The sequence below is a fragment of the Lutjanus erythropterus genome, chromosome 3, assembly GCF_056507025.1.
Source record: "Lutjanus erythropterus isolate fLutEry1 chromosome 3, fLutEry1.hap2, whole genome shotgun sequence".
Taxonomy (NCBI): domain Eukaryota; kingdom Metazoa; phylum Chordata; class Actinopteri; order Lutjaniformes; family Lutjanidae; genus Lutjanus; species Lutjanus erythropterus.
In genome coordinates, this window is record NC_139319.1 from 23,374,215 (window position 1) to 23,390,219 (window position 16,005).

General features: G+C 40.5%; 1 protein-coding gene across 1 annotated transcript in view; it reads left to right on the forward strand.

Moving 5' to 3' along the window:
- Positions 1 to 16,005, forward strand: part of ptprdb (protein tyrosine phosphatase receptor type Db) — a 218,718-nt gene that overhangs the window by 36,896 nt on the left and 165,817 nt on the right. The window contains exon 2 of the mRNA XM_084715473.1: positions 5,288 to 5,313. The gene's annotated coding sequence lies outside the window, so the exon portion shown is untranslated. The remainder of the gene's footprint in view (positions 1 to 5,287; positions 5,314 to 16,005) is intronic.

The window sequence follows — 16,005 nt, forward strand, 5'->3', positions numbered from 1 at the left end:
AGTATCAAAAGATTCTGTCATGATTACACAAACTCTATGGTGGTGACACAGACGTGTAGTTTGTCGCATGTGGCTGCCACTTTCTAAAAACATTCACAACACTTTCTAATTCTAACACATCGTTTTCTGTCAGCACCCTTTTTTCAATTTAGCTTCACCAAAGAATCTTCGTATTTGAGAGCAAACTGTCTTTGGCAGGTGAAGAAGTTGCTGCCTTTGTCTGTGTGGCTGAGCTCTTTGGTGTCAAAAAGCATGTTTTCTTTAGCAAGCCCCATGAAAAAAATACCAATACCAAATTAAGTGTGCACAGAGAATGCAACAACTCAAAATGGGCACACGAAGGCAGTGATTGAATTCCTTTCATCATCTACAATGCTAGCAAAACGCCTTTTTTATCTAATCTGAAAACCTGATGGTTGAGATGTAACCCCAGCATCTCCAGTTCAGTGCAGGTCTCTTCTGTGTCTGTACTGTCATGAAAGTCACAATTTCAAAATAAATGAACCAAGCAGCGGTGTTGTAGCAGGGGCTTTCTGCTCTATCAATTACTAGTCATTGCAATTATGTAATAAAAACAAATTAAATCAATAAGCCCTAAGGTTTACAGTGATTTTGGAACAGCTAAGGGCAATGATGGACTGAATGGCAGGGGGAGAAAATAAAAAAGGGTACCACCTGTACCACTGAAAATCAACAGTTCCAATTCCTGCTTTAGTGTTTTATCATACAACACCTACTACAACTCTGTAATAAAAACACAAAGGGAACTATTTAACTATTTAAAGGCATGTGGAGCCCAAATAATTTTCTAATATGTAGGGCACCCTTTATGGTACAGCATTGTATTTTCTCCACTGGAAGGGCAATTTATCATGTTTTATCTACTAGAAAGGCACTTTAGAGGACACTTTACCACTTTTGCATTATTTTTTCGAACGAAAACTTGATGCAAAACTCAAAAATGAGTCCACCAGTGGCTAAGGGGTTGTAAGGCGTGGCACGAAGAAAGCCCTGGCAATTGACAACACATCCAGAGACGGCTGAGCATAATAGGCTACAAATAAAAACACGCTAGCCAGCTAAAGTTACGTCTTTAAATACAAAATTACATAGCACTTTTGCATTGTAATTCTTGCAGTTCCTTCTGAAGCCGTGGTCAATGTCAAATGTATAATTAAATGCCAGATAAGACATGGCTGTAACAATGAGCCCAAGACAAATTTCCACAGGGACAGTAAAGTTTAGTCTACTGTACTCCACTAGATCATCAGTGTAGTTTGTCCATCTTGAATAGAGATAAGAGGTCTCTGGATTGGGCCGCAGCAACAAGAGGTAGTAAGTTATTCCTTCGATGTAGCGACAGAACACAGTACGTTCCCTGACTTCTGAAACATACATCCCCGTAGGCACTCTTTGTTTCTTTCGCTGGTGGATCACTGACGTACCGATGAGGCCCTGCACGTAACACAGCTGATGAAACCACGGGGCTCGACTTTCCTGTTCACAGTGGTACAAACTGAGTTAGAGTCTGGTTTAGCTCCATTTTGGTGATTGCTTTGAAATCAGTAAATCAGTTAATCAGTTCCTCTGCCATTAATTTCATCATCTCCTTTCTTTTTTTTATCTCCCTTTTCCATCTCTTTCAGCCACTCATCCACGCTCAGCCCACCCAGTAAATCAAACTTCACAACAAAATCTGATATCATGAAACAGTTTGTTTGCCTCAGTGTGATGTAATGCAGTTAGAGGTGTGTTTATAAAGTATTTTACGGCATATTAAAACACAGCTCAAACCATCACAATCAAGAACCAGAACTATCCATTTTATAAAACACATTATACCATGACCATTTGTTATTTAAGCAAGGTATACAGTACCAGTCAAAAGTTTAGACATAAATCATCATTAAATGCTTTTTTCTTTTTTATAAACATGATGCAGTTTATACCAACAGTGTGCAAAGCTGTCATCAAAGCAAGCTACTTTGAGGAATATAAAATATAAAAAAGCAAAATCTTTGCCACCCTTGTAGATCAACAGGTGCGTAGGAGAAGACCATGGGTCAACAATACAAAAACAAAAAAGACTCCCGCACACTGTCCTCTGCACTTGCAATCAAAGATTTACTAACATCGCTGTTCTTAAATCTTGGATTGCAAGTACAGAAGACAGTGTGTGGGAGTGTTGTGCTTTTTAGGAATCTATAATATAAAACATTTTGCACTTTTTACACATTTTTTGCTTACTACATAATTCTATATGTTATTTCATAGTTTGTTTCCAGCAATTAAAAAAAAATGCTGAATGAGGTCTGTCTAAACTTTTGACTGGTACTGCACTTTGTGTATACTTGTATCCATTATTACTGCAGCCCTACAATGGGCATATATGCTGTATGCATGTGCGTATTCCTGTATATTACATCTCATCTCTTAGAACCAGCTGTGTGTGTTTGTGTTTGTGTGTGTGTGTGTGTGTGTGTGTGTGTGTGTGTGTGTGTGTGTGTGTGTGTGTGTGTGTGTGTGTGTGTGTGTGTTTCACATGTACAGTGAAGATATTCTGGCAGTGTAAGCTCATGTTAGCCACTCCTCACTTCTACTCTATATCTGCCTTTTCCCAAAGACCAGAGATACCAGTAACTCTCTCCAACGTCAACACTGCAAAAATGACTTACAGTAAAGCTACAAACTAAATCCTCTCAATCCATATGGTTACATTGTGGAGACCGGAGACTAAATTCCCCCTCATCTTTCCATGGATAAGTCTAATTACTCTACAGAGACCTCATGGAACTTTACAGTAAGCTTGTACTTAAAGTTTTAATAGTCTTAAATACAACTTATTGTGTATTCAACGTCCCTGAGAAAATGTTACCTGGATTCTATTTGGTGACCTTTTCAGAAACAAAGTAGAGGGCTGCAGCTAATTTGTGTCACAAGAAGAACACATTGTTCCTCAAGTGAGCTCAACCTTTACGATATGTCTGAAAGCATTAAAGGTAACATCTACCTGTTACATTCTGTTTAATTAGGAAACACTTGGATTATTTTCTTACTGTATGTGTCAGGCTCTACTCAGTCAGAACTAGTTTGTATGATGTGTATGTTCATGGTTGTTCCAAAGGGCCACATTTGAAGGTGAGATAAAAAGCCGGCAGTCATAGAAAGGTGGTAAAAGTGTTTCATTGTTCAGGAAACTACTTCGGAACTATAGTTTACCAAAGTACTAGCTAGTTCACAATGAAAAGTAGGTAAACTACATCTTAACTTTCAGAAAAGTGAGTCTGGAATCTCAAATTTATACATGGAGGTACAACTGAACTGACACTGAGCGAAGTGTAGGTAATTTAGGGACTACAGCAAGGCCAATTCTGACTTGCAGCAAGGATGTGTTTTAAGTTGGGAAGAGGAAGCATTCGTTGAGGTAACTTTGCGAGGCAGCTTGATTCACAAGATCATGAGATCATATGAGAATCCATCTTGCCAGGCTTCAAGTTATGCATTTGTGTCTGCACTAAAAGTGGTGCAGCCAGTCAGCGTGCTAGAAGGGACTCCTGGCAACTACGGGCGTGGTTTTAGGTGTGACGACAGGGAAAGGTGTCCATGGAAGTGACTCGTCTCAAACAAACAAAAGTTGGCGTAGATACTGTGACAGCATCAATTATATCAGAACTGTTAGAGAGTATGTCTTCATTGAAAGAAGAACAATTGGTTGAAGTTAGTTCATATTAGACGTGACAGACAAATGGTTCCTTCAATCACCTGTCAAGTGTTTTTGAAAGTGTCTGCCCTTTTCCAATTGTTTCTAAGAGTTCTGTGTAACAAACCATTCCACCAGGTGAAATCTGGAAAAGTATTCAGTTGCACTTGATCTTAGTCACTAAGTAACAAAGTTTAGCACTGTGCCGTATTGTGTAGCAAAAAACATAATGAGAATATTATAAATGTTGTTTGGAATTAACTACCTGAACTAAGTAGTTAATTTCTGAAAAAGCTACTGAGATATAAACTACTACCAAAACTACCAAAAAACAAATTAAAACAAGTATCTTTCCTTTTAAAAAAAAAAATGCTTATCTCTTTAGGGATTGTTTCCACAATGTTGTCAGACACTTGTAATCAATCTGAGCCTGTCAGTGACAAAAACAAGCACTGTTAGTGGACTTTCTTTGACAGTGCTCAGTTGCCCAGAGGGATTACATTGTAGCTCAGTTTTGCTTCTGCCAGCTGCAGTGCTCTCCCTCAATACTGGACCTATTTCAAAAATTGTTGTCCCCATTTGTCACTTAGACACAAAAACATGGCACAATAGGTTCCAGGTTGAAAAATGTGGAAGTTACCCTTTTAACTATACCCCAACTCTACGTTAAAATATGGGGATGATGGCACACTTTTTCAGACACTCTCTCCTGGAAGACATTCATAGTGTTGCACTTGTTGTTCTTGTTCACAAGAAAAGTGACAGAAATAGTTCTGTCAAGAACGAACAAAGACAGCGCAGGAGAGAAGTTCAAACCCTGGCTCCTTCCTCACCTCCACCAAAGCTGGCCAATCACAGCGTGAAACAGGTGTGAATGTCAGTTTGTCGGTTTTTAAAAGTTATGGGAATGGTCGAACACAGACCCCCGTAAGCCGACATCGGAAAGATATGGAGGGAGGGATTTTCCAAAGCTATTCAACCATCCGACAAGTACTTCTGACGGAGCATACTGGCAGCTTAAGAGTGTTTGCATCGTCTCTTTCCAAGGCTGCATGCATTGCAGCCAGGAGAGCGTAGCAGTGTGAAGTACAGTAGGTCAGTGGTTGGCAAGGGAAGACAACAACCAACAAACCAGTACTATCTCCCCACTTCCTGCTCGGCTCTACTGGGGTCTGGAGCTGCACAGGGAAGGGAGGAGAGGAATAAATATTGTACAGGTTCCAGAGCTTCAGTCAGCAAATCCATGAGGGCTATTTCTAGATTTTTTTTCCTTTCTGTTTATTTAAAGTTCTCTCTTAAACAGCAGATTTAAGGACAGCTTCTTTCATGATTTCTTTTTAATGATGCAACTGTCAGATGGTATTCAGTGCAGCACAACCTGTCTCACTTTGCACTGTAAATCCACTCTAGCACTTTAAAACCTCTCTAGTTCTACCTCGCACTCCTGTGAAGTGTCTTAGAAAGTTGTTGTTCTGCAACTGCATCCTGTAGTAATCTAATTTCGGCCTTTCTTCTCTCTTTCCCTCTTGTTCCTCCCTCTCTTCTCTGGCTCTCCCCCCTTTTTTTTCCTGCTCCTTCTCTTTGCAGTTTGACGTGTTGAAGTGCTTCTTAAGGTAAGAGAGACTCCAATTTTCCTCTTCTTGTACTTTCTTCCTCTGATTTTCAACCCATAAAACACAGCATGCCATCAGCACTTGGCACAGTGTGTGTATCACGAAACAATCTGCGTCCTCAAAATTTATTTGGCTCAGGATCCTGCTCACTGAAACACAATAACATTGTGTTAAGATAACAAAGAGACACTCTGGGTAGCACTCCCACTGCACTCCCCTGGTAAAGCCATGATCAGAAATGCACAGAATTGGATCAGCAGCCAATAGGACACTTTATGTAAGGATTATACAGCATGTGTAATACATTTGCATCCCTCCATTAGTTAATAAATAATGTTAATCAATAAGATATATCGTAAGGGCTGTGTAGTAATTCTGCGCAGTACACACAAAGAGTAATAATACACAGTAAATCCCCTTCTACAGTGTTTTGCAACTGAATCTTCCTGTCACAAGCAGTTAGTCATAACGGGGTCTGTCTGCAAAAAAAAAACCCTGCCGTATAGTTTTTAAAAGGCAAGGCCACTGTTATTGTTTATTTATGGATTACTGGTTTCAGCTTTAGTATATCTCAAACTTATTACTTTCAGGCTGGGATGCTCTGTAATAATATCAGCAGACTCACAATACTTTCAAAAGAAAATTAAATGTGCTACAGTACCATACAACCAGGCCTGACCTTGTGTTTGGGCAGACAGTGTGTATGTGTGTGTGTGTTTGTGTGTGTGTGTGTGTAATATCTGACAGTAGTGTACAGTGTGAGTGCGAGCAAACCATGTGGCGTGCATGCACTGCAGCAATGTTTTATCAGTAGAAAACCTTTTATCATCAAATGTCTTTTGATCATAAATGGTTTCATTTTAGAGCTCAGTGATTTGAGTTTATCTAACTTGTTGAGAAACAAAAGTTTAAAGCAACATCATGCAACAATTGTACCTTTAAATAACACCTTCAAAATCATTTTAATGCTACACTGTAATAGGAACAGTGGTGCCTCTTTCATTCCCTCTCCATGCCATGAATTCCAGTTCATGTACTATGTAACTTAATAAGCAGTGTTACTAGGAGGCCTCCATTAATTTGTAATAATTGTGGAGGTCGTCTGTGATCTTAATCCTGTTCAAATCTTCCATGTCTGTAACATGTTAAGTAAAATTCAACTGCAGATAAACACAGAGGTCCTGTGATAAAATTAGCTTTGTCCGAATCTGTGATTTTGGGTCTTAATTCTTATCATCTACTTTCAGAAAACTGAACAAGTATTAATTTAGATTGCAGCTCATATTATGTTGAAGAGCAGTCAACAGCTGTGCTGTGAGATCAGCTATACTGACGTTTAAAATGAATGAAAACGACAGAGAAGTTTGCTGCAGTTTATGTTTGTAACACATTGCAGAAGTGGGCAAAACAACTCTAAACTATATTATTAATGTCTGAAGAACGGACGCTTCGCTTCTGAAACATTTATGTTATGCAGAGTCTTGACATCATATCCAGGGAATAATGTGAGTAAATTGAAGTTAAATACAATACACAGTAAAATACATGAAAATGTGACACATGAAATACAGATGTGGGGGGTTAATTTCTAAATCACATGAGGCCCCCTGGTAATGAGTAAATCTTAGACTGGCTTTCAGTCATTTGCAAAAGCTCCACAAATTAAAAGGTTGTAAGGCAGATGTTGGAAGTAAGTGTTGTAAGTAGTATTAGCTGGCTTGCCATGTCTTATGTTGTGAGTGTGAGAGTGAGTTGCTGCGACAAGCAAAGGGGTTTAAGTATCTCTGGGTCTTGTTCATGAGTAACAGTAAAATGGAGCATGAAGTAGATAGGTGGGTTGGTGCAGCATCAGCAGTAATTCAGGTGACCACGGTGGTGAAGAGGGACCTGAGCCGGAGGGCAAAACTTTCAGTTTACAAATTTATCTACAATCCATCCCTCACCCATGGTCATGAGCTGTGAGTAGTGATTGAAAGCATGAAAACATGGATAAAGGCAGCCAAAATGAGTTTCCGTCATAGGGTGGCTGGACTAAGGATAAGAGATTGAGCAAGGAGCGCAGATGTCCAATTTGTAGTTTGATAAAATAAAAATAAAACTGTTTTAAAGTGCTGTTTTAAATAAAAGAATAAAGTTACATATTACCAAAAATTGGAATTTGAAAGGCCCTGTGCACCCACGATGAATGGAGCCCAAAAAAATGACAAAATGTGGTAAAAAGCTATCAAACAAGACAAAAATATATCTACATACTTCAGCAAATCATGTACTCAGTTAAAGCTGGGATAGGCAGTATATTTTGGGCATCACTGAGTAAAAGTCTGTAAAAACCTTTAAGCGTAATGTGAATAAAGCACTTCTCTCAAGAATTCTGCTCCTCTTCTTGGCCCTGTTTTTAAGGTTAAAAAATATAGTCCATGATGAGAGCTTTGCTCATAGTTGTTAGTTGACAGTTAATAGTAAGATAGTTTATTGTTGAATCTCATAACCAAAATGCAATTATTTGAAGACCTGGCGATGAGACTCAACAATCAATGGTCTCCTTCCTGAATCACTGGAGTTTTTACAATTTTTGTCTTTTTTTAGTAACTGACTTGAGGGTGAGGAGAAAAAAATCTAAAAATGTATTTTCCTTGATCCAATGTTATATATTGATGTTGCCACAAGGCTCCATGATGATACACCTACACAGATGTTTTCACTTAATGTGCCTGATCAGACTGCTTTCTCTGGGTGTAAACATACTGTGCATGATTGACAGTGTCCTCACACTCTGCTAGCTTTGTTGCAGCTGTAAGGGTGGAGCATTTTGTCGTTCTTATTGGTATATTGAATACCATGGTAATTAATGACCTCACAGAGTCCCCAGCATAGCTCCGCCCAACTTGAACCCCAGCAGAGGTCTAATCAGCCAGAAGAAAGGGAAAAAAAAACTTTGATTTGGTTTCTGTATGTGACATAATTTAAAATTTTGGACTTTGCTGATCCCCCGACCTAAAAACAAGATTCAAAGGCTGAGGGTAACTAAAGACTGCATCTGTTATCACAGTGTTGTCTCAGTTTTCTACAAACAAAAAGTATTGATGCTATAATCACATGCAACTCAACACCAAAGTAGAAATTTGTAATATAGCAACAATAAAAAAGACAATTTGGCTCAAAGAGGTTGTTAAACTTTTTCTTCTGTGTTTGAATATGAAGTAGTGCCACATATGAATATTGAGAAAATGCTGTGATACTGTAATTACTGCTGAATTTTGTCCAAGGCACCCACACCTTCCTCAGAACTGAGGACAAGCGGAGAGGGATGCCAATCCTCCAAACAAGTTAAGACATAAAAAGCACCATAATTGTAGCTACAAGGATTTTTACCAAACACAGATGCCATATTAGCGTGCCCTTTAGTGTTTGTTTGCTTGGGTGCCCAAGGTTGTGCATCAGATTTGAACATTTCTGTGTGTGTGCACGAGGGCATGTGTCTACATCTTAGTGTCTGTCTCCCTCCTTGTGTGCGTCTGGTTCCCAGTGTTTGGAGTGGGCTCTGTTGGGACTCTGTGTAGAGCCTCATTAGTGGCTAAGGTTTGGCCGGCCTGCTGCTACTGGAGACTCACTCGGGGGCTCAAAGTCATATGTTACTCTACTGCTGGCCCATCTGCCACATTGGCCCTCACTTGAGACTCTGAGTTTTGTTTCTTTTTCTGTGTACTTACATATTTGTAAGCAGTGGTGGAAGGTAACTAAGTACTATGTACTCAAGTATTGAACTTAAGTGCAGTTAAGAGGCACCAAAGCCAACAGATCCTGATACTGTTATTATTTAAAGTACCTTAACTGCCTCCATGGGGGGCGCCTGAGAAGCCACTGTTGTGACTCTCCTGTGCCCCCTAGGGAGGCAGGTCTCATAGTCTGAACCTGTGTTGTAGATCAATTAAATTACCCACTATACAAAGCTTGTCCAGCTTCAGCATTAAAGTAGTGCACCAAAAATAATACAAGAAGAACAGACAAGTGCCACTCAGCATGATGATTTCTTTTAGAACATTTTGTTGTTAATATTCTGGTTTACTACTTTACTGAGGGTGCTGTATATGGAATTTACACACTCTCCCAAAACTTAGATGAAACTGTGAAACTAGGCGGTGCTGAGATGATCAAGATTCTGTCGCTACATTGATTATTTCTCACTTAAAATGTTTTCAGAGACATATTTTAGTGACTGTAGCTGTAGTGTGAGATATAATGTGACCAGGCGGCCACCAATTTGGCTCTGTTTTCAAACAGAGCCTCTCAAAACTGAGATGAACTGTCAAGCTAAGCAGTGTTGATATATATAGATATAGATTAAGGTTCTGTTCTGTTCTGGATTGCCTATTTCTCACCTAAAATATTTTAGAAAGATATTTTAGTGACTGTTTAGCAGTTGAAAATGGGAATGGGGAGGACACACAAGCATGCACATTAATGAACATGCAAGGACGTCTGGCTAGAGAAGGTTGGGTAAAAATGCATTCAAAACAAATGTGATGTCCTTCTCTGCTCAGAATGCAATAACTCAGCTATATCTTTACATTGCAAATTGTTCTTTGCTGACATCTTATGAGGCTGAATGTTGTATATTGCACCTGGCTAATGACGCTAACCACCAGCACCTACCTGTCCAACAGAAAACAGGCCAGAGTCTTAATCCCCATGCTCTCCTTCATTGCTTGCCAGTGGGTGAAAGCCAAACCCAGATTCACTTTGTCTACTCAACATTTTGCCTTAATATATTTTTTAGCATTGTGTCTGTGTGCTTACTGTATGATCTGGTGCCTGGTCGCTACTTCCTTTCCTCACACCCTGTGCTGTTACTTACTAGGGGCCACACACCCTCTGCCTAAAGGTCCACACCCAGACATGTCCTGAACACAACAGGACAGTTTGGGGGGGTGTGGCCTTGTGGCTACGTAGTGTGTGACACGTGAGTAAACAACGTTCAGTGTAGCAGTAACGGTTAGCAGTCAGAGCTAACCAACTGGGCAGTTGCTGTCAGACTCTGGAGACTGGAGACACAGAGTCCGCTGGGGCTTTGACAGTCAGTAGCAGCACATTTTGAAAAAGCTAACGCTAACAGCTCAGAGAGGTGGCTCTCTCTGCTGTTTGTGTGTCTGTGGGGTACTGTCAGTACATTGCTATTTTTCATCATCAAGTGAACTGATACAGTCCGGTGGTGCTTCTACAGCTGTCAAAAGCACCACATTGTAAAAATACCAAGTAGAGGGTTAGCTAAAACTGGATGGTGATGATGATGATGATCACTGGATGATGAAAGAACATGTTTTCTTTATCTATATGCATGCACATGTTATTTATGTTGTCATATTGTGGAGCTATTAGTCAAGCTGGTCAGGTCAGTTACATGAAGAAATGAATCTGTAAAAATTACCTATGAATGTAGAATTCAGTTGATGATTTTTTTTGGGTTGTTCAATTAATTAATAATCAATGTCTGGTCAGATACATTGATAAATAAATAAAGAGATGGATAGGACAGCATGACCCCTGCAAGAACTGGTCCAGTGCACAGTGTCCTTGTATGTCCCTGTATGTGTACAACAGCACTAAACAACTGAAGTTGTGTAATGTGTTGTGTTCGTGATAAAAACTCGTTTAAAGCCTTAGCTTTAATAGCTGCGCTCAGCAGGAGAAAGGTTAATTATCACATCCTGTTACTGACAGATAGGACACCTCCTCCTGTCATGTACACACACACATACACTGTGAACCACACAAACACACAGACCATCAAACAAAACTGTGTGTGTGCATCCGTCATAGAAAGATGTAATCTAGCATCTGTTTGTCCTCATTTCCCTCATCACTCGATCGAGGCCTTCATTTCTTTTTGCTCTGCTCTCTCCCTCCTCCTCTCACACCACCCATATTCACAATATGACAGGACGGATGCCACAGAATTCATTCATGAAGTCGTTAATCAGGAAGAAACGGACGACGTCCCCTTGGATCACGTTTCTTCACTTTGATACAATGTGTGAATTGGGGAGGTTTATCACATCTCTTGAAAAATGGGGCGCAATTCAAAAATGAAATGACAGATGAGTGGACAGAGGTGTTCAGTGGGTGTGAAGCAGTGAACCACAGAAAAATGATTGCTGTTGTGTTCCCTGGAAGATGCCAAACAATTTAGAGCGAAGAAAATTAAACTGACAACTGAAAAGGAACCACAAAGAAGAAGTGGAATTTCTCTTCTTGTAAAAATGGACAACTGCACTTTAGGTCACGAACCCTTTTACAATATCTCTACACTCTTTCATGTCATCCTCTCGACTCCTCTGTCCACTTTATCTCCTGAAACATTCCCATCTTCTCCTTTTACTCCCACTCTTCTCTTTTTCCTCTTGTCCTCCTATTTTCACGCACATCCACCCCCCACTTGTCTTGTCTCCCTCTCTCTCTCCATCCTCATTTCATTGCCAGTCTAGACGGCTTCAGCAGGTGCAGAGGCTGGAGGAGGTGGAAAAATAGGGTGAGAAGAAGACAGAGAGAGAGGGAGCAAGGGAGGAAAGGAGCCAAGGGGATAAGGAAGACAGAGCGAGAACAGAGAGAGATTAATAGATCAAGGGGAGAGGCATATGATGAAAGTTTAGACGAGTATGGAGAGGAAAGTAGAGGAAATGAAAGGAGAGGAGAGGGATGGGTCAGGTTAAGGTAGGATCGGAGCAGAGAGGAAGAAGGAAGAAGGAGGGAGGAGATATGGGGGAGAGCAGAGATCTGAGTAAATCAGGTAGGTGCTATGCAGAGGGGAGAGGTGTGGAAGAGGCTATTTTAATGCAGGGTAGAAACCAGGTGCTCCAGGTAGGGAGAGAAGGAAGCGGCGATGATAGGAGGAAGGGCAGGCGACGGGAGGTGTGGAGCAAAGGAGCGAATGAGGTAAAGAGAAAAGACATGTGGTGTGAAGGAGGGAGGGGAGGGAAAAGAGAGAAAAAGTCCCAGGAAAAGGCAGCAGGTACGTGACAAAGAGGATGGAGCACATGGATGGATAGATGGATGGATGGATGGGGTAGGTGTAGGGGAGAGGACAGGAACAGTGTTGTTGTGCTTTTTACGGGAGGACACCGGCTGCAAGGAAGTGAGGCGGGTAATAAGGCCATAGCTCATTCCTGTGGAGCAGCTTCTATCCTATTAGTGACTACCTCTCACTGGATGACTTATATGCACCTCGTTTTTCACCAACAGTAAGACAGCAGATGCTCGGGAAGAAACAAACAGACATGCGTGCACACACCACACACACACACACGCACAAACATACGTGTGTGTGTGTGTGTGTGTGTGTGTGTGTGTGTGTGTGTGTGTGTCTGTGTGTGTGTATACAGCCGTAGCTGTTGGAGTGATGACAAGAGAAATCTGCTCCTCCATCCTGATGTGAAGAAAGAATACCATCAGTGCAGAAAAACCAACAGCTCACACTAAAGTGTCAGTTTGTAGAATTAGAATTAGAATAATCTCACTACAAAAGGAATCACGTTGCCTATTGTTCAATCACAAAATGAATTAGTTACATTCATTACTCAGCCAGACTCTGTCAACGGTGCTGATTTCAAACCCTCCATAATTAAATGTTGCATCCAAATTGTGGAAAAAGGAGAAAACGATACATTTACTTATGTAAATACAGTATTTAGACCTGATGATCATCAAGAGCTTGACGTTAGCCCCAAAACTCAGAACAAAACCAAGTGATTCTTAAATGTGGGCTTAAGACTGGCTAATGTTAGCAAGAAAGCTAAGAAATAATGGATAAACAGCACATGGGAGAAGTTAGCCTTCAGGGTTTTCTGCCACAAAGTCTCTATAACACATGGTTAATGGCCAATTTTAATCCAAACCATAAACTTTTCCTGAACTTAATCAAGTACTTTTGTTGCTTTTTGTTACTTTTGTTGCCTGAATGAAACTGCGACAGCAAACTCTTGTGCTTGACCTAATTACCTGCCACAACCTGCTCCTGGTGTGGACTTTGTCAGTCTTTATACTGTGTCACCTAACTTCCTAAAATGATTTGCAACACCATCAAAAATACAGACATTCAGTTTTCTATGAAACTGATGGTGATGGTTCTATTGAGGTTACATATTGTGGTGCGCAACACAGCAGGTAGTGGTGGAACAGGGAACTGAGCTGAGAAACAGGGTGACTGGGGGATAAAGTCATAGGTCTAATAAAAGAGAAAAAAAAAATGTCTGCCTCTTTTGGGGAGTATTTTGGGTTTAGTCCCGATGATAAGTTGAACCAGCAAACGCTGCAGACCACCGATTAGTCAGAGTCGTGTAGCGTTGTGAGTGTGTAACTTCAGTTGAGCAAGTGAGAGTCGGGGTCAATGCGCACTGAGCACAGGAAAAAGTGATCAGTGAATTTGTCTGTCTGGCTGTAAATGTACAGTGTAGATTTGAGTTTGTTAGTGAATACCTCCAGTCCTACACCCCAGTCACCACCAGTATGTTGAGTAACTGTATTATAATTACTGAATTACAAAACGGTAATTATATCACTGTGACTTGTTACTGCCCTATGTGTCACTGCTCATCACTGAAGGTGAAGAAAATACATTTAGTGGGAGAAAAGCAAACAAAACTGACTGCTGTATGAACTAGATGTGAGTCAGTCATGTGTTGATATCAGTCTCAGCTCACTCAGTCCAAGATCACTTTTACTCAGAAGCACCTCTGGAAAAACTCATCCTGTTGCAGGCATGGAAACAGATCATCTTCTGTTCAGCTAACAACCTTGTACACTTACAGTGGGTGTCTGAGTGCTGTATAATCAGTCGCTCCAGGGAATTTTGTAATTGCAAGATATTTAACAAAATCCCTTGCTATCTTGCAAGGGTTTGCAATTTGGACCAGTCCCCACACTTTTACTTCATAAAACCTCCCAAATCCTTTTAATTTTAACTAAACCAGTGCCATTGTGTCAGAACAATCCAATCAAAGAAGCCTAGTGAGCATTTAGAAACAATTTCAAACTGCATTTAAAGCAAAATGGAGAAAAAGAGTAGAACTAATTGTCTTACAGATACCAGGAAATCATTTTATTTAAGAAGTCGGCGAGGATCGGTACGCAGAAAAAAACTAATTGTCTTGATACCACAGGCATAAATACACACATACACACACACATCCGTACAGAGTTAAAACATCTTTTCAATCCCGTCTTGTCCTTTAAAGTGAAAGTTCATTTGTGTTATTGTAATTTACCATCTCTGCGGTGACATTTTCTCCCGAGAATGAAGACTGACCCCGTCAGACTTCTCACCCGCTGGAGTCCGTGCAAACCCAAGGACTAATGGTTTGAAGGGATATAAGAATCTATTCCAATAATTTTATCCATTTTAATTAAATTTATGCATATTCTTATTCCCTGTGAAGAATTTGGGGCAGCTGTATCAGCAAGAGGGGGGAAGAAAAAGAGAGAGAAAAGAGAAAATGGGTCACTTTGGCAGAGGGACTGAGAGGCTTCATTAGGAACCCCGTCGCAGTCATTCTGTGGCCATTCTAATTCTGCTCCAGCATTCCCATTCTGCACTCGTGGGATTCCAATATCAGCCCTAACATTTGTGACCTCGTCAAAAGCAAGAAATAAGCAGGTGTCAGGTCGTGCTGGTCTCACCCACCGCCACCTCTGTGACATTCTGCCACCTTTCCCTATTTATTCTGCCTAAATTAACGCTCCGTCTCGGTCGCCTTGGAGAGAAAAATGTCAGGTGTTTTTTATCCAGAACTTTGCAGGTACTATCTCAGAAATAAGGGCTCCAAAAGGGTTCTTCTTGGAGGGCTGAGGTTCTACCCTGAACCATTTACTTCTGAAAAACCCTTTTTTTTTTTAAGAAAGCATTTGTCAAAGATTCTTTGTAAGACTGAGGGTTCCATTAATAACCTTTTTCATTTAAAGAGCCCTTTCTGGAAGAAAGAGCTCTCCAAGGATTGTCAAATCTTGTACCATAACATAAAAAAAATCTCGATAGAACCCTCTGGGTGGTTTTTAGATAAAACTTTATGACGCATAAAGGTGTTGCAGTAGAACCCCCTGGGCAGATTCTTGTTAGCGCACTTAGAAGGTGGAAAAGTTCTGGATAGAACCATAAAAGGGTTCTCTTTTAGAGCCTGTCATAGAGGGGTTTGGGTGGACCCTTTTACAGATGGTTCTAGGTATAAACTTTTACAGTGGGTTCCAGTTAGAACTCTCTGAAAGGGCTCTAAGTGGAACCTTTATGAAAGGTTCTACCAGGAACCAAAAAGGGTTCTCCCATGGGGACAAGACAGAGAAACCTTTATGGTTCTACTTAGCACCTTCATTTCTAAGAATGTAGGAATAAGGGTTCCAAAAGGGCCCTTTTTCGAGGAAAGGGTTCATCAAGAGTTCTTTGTAAGACTAAGGGTTTTCACAAAGAATCTTTTTCATCCAAAGAACCCCTTTTTGAAAGACAGAGGATTTCAACGGTCCTTGAAGAGCTCTTTTGTCAAGGGTTCTTTGTACCACAACATAACAGGGTTCTCAGAAGAAGCCCTTTGTTGGGTTCTAGATAAAACATTGGAATATAAAAGTGTACTCAGTAGTATCCCCCCAGATGGTTTCAAGGTAAAACCCATGGAATATATAAGGGTTCTCAGTAGTACCCCTGAGACGTTTTTT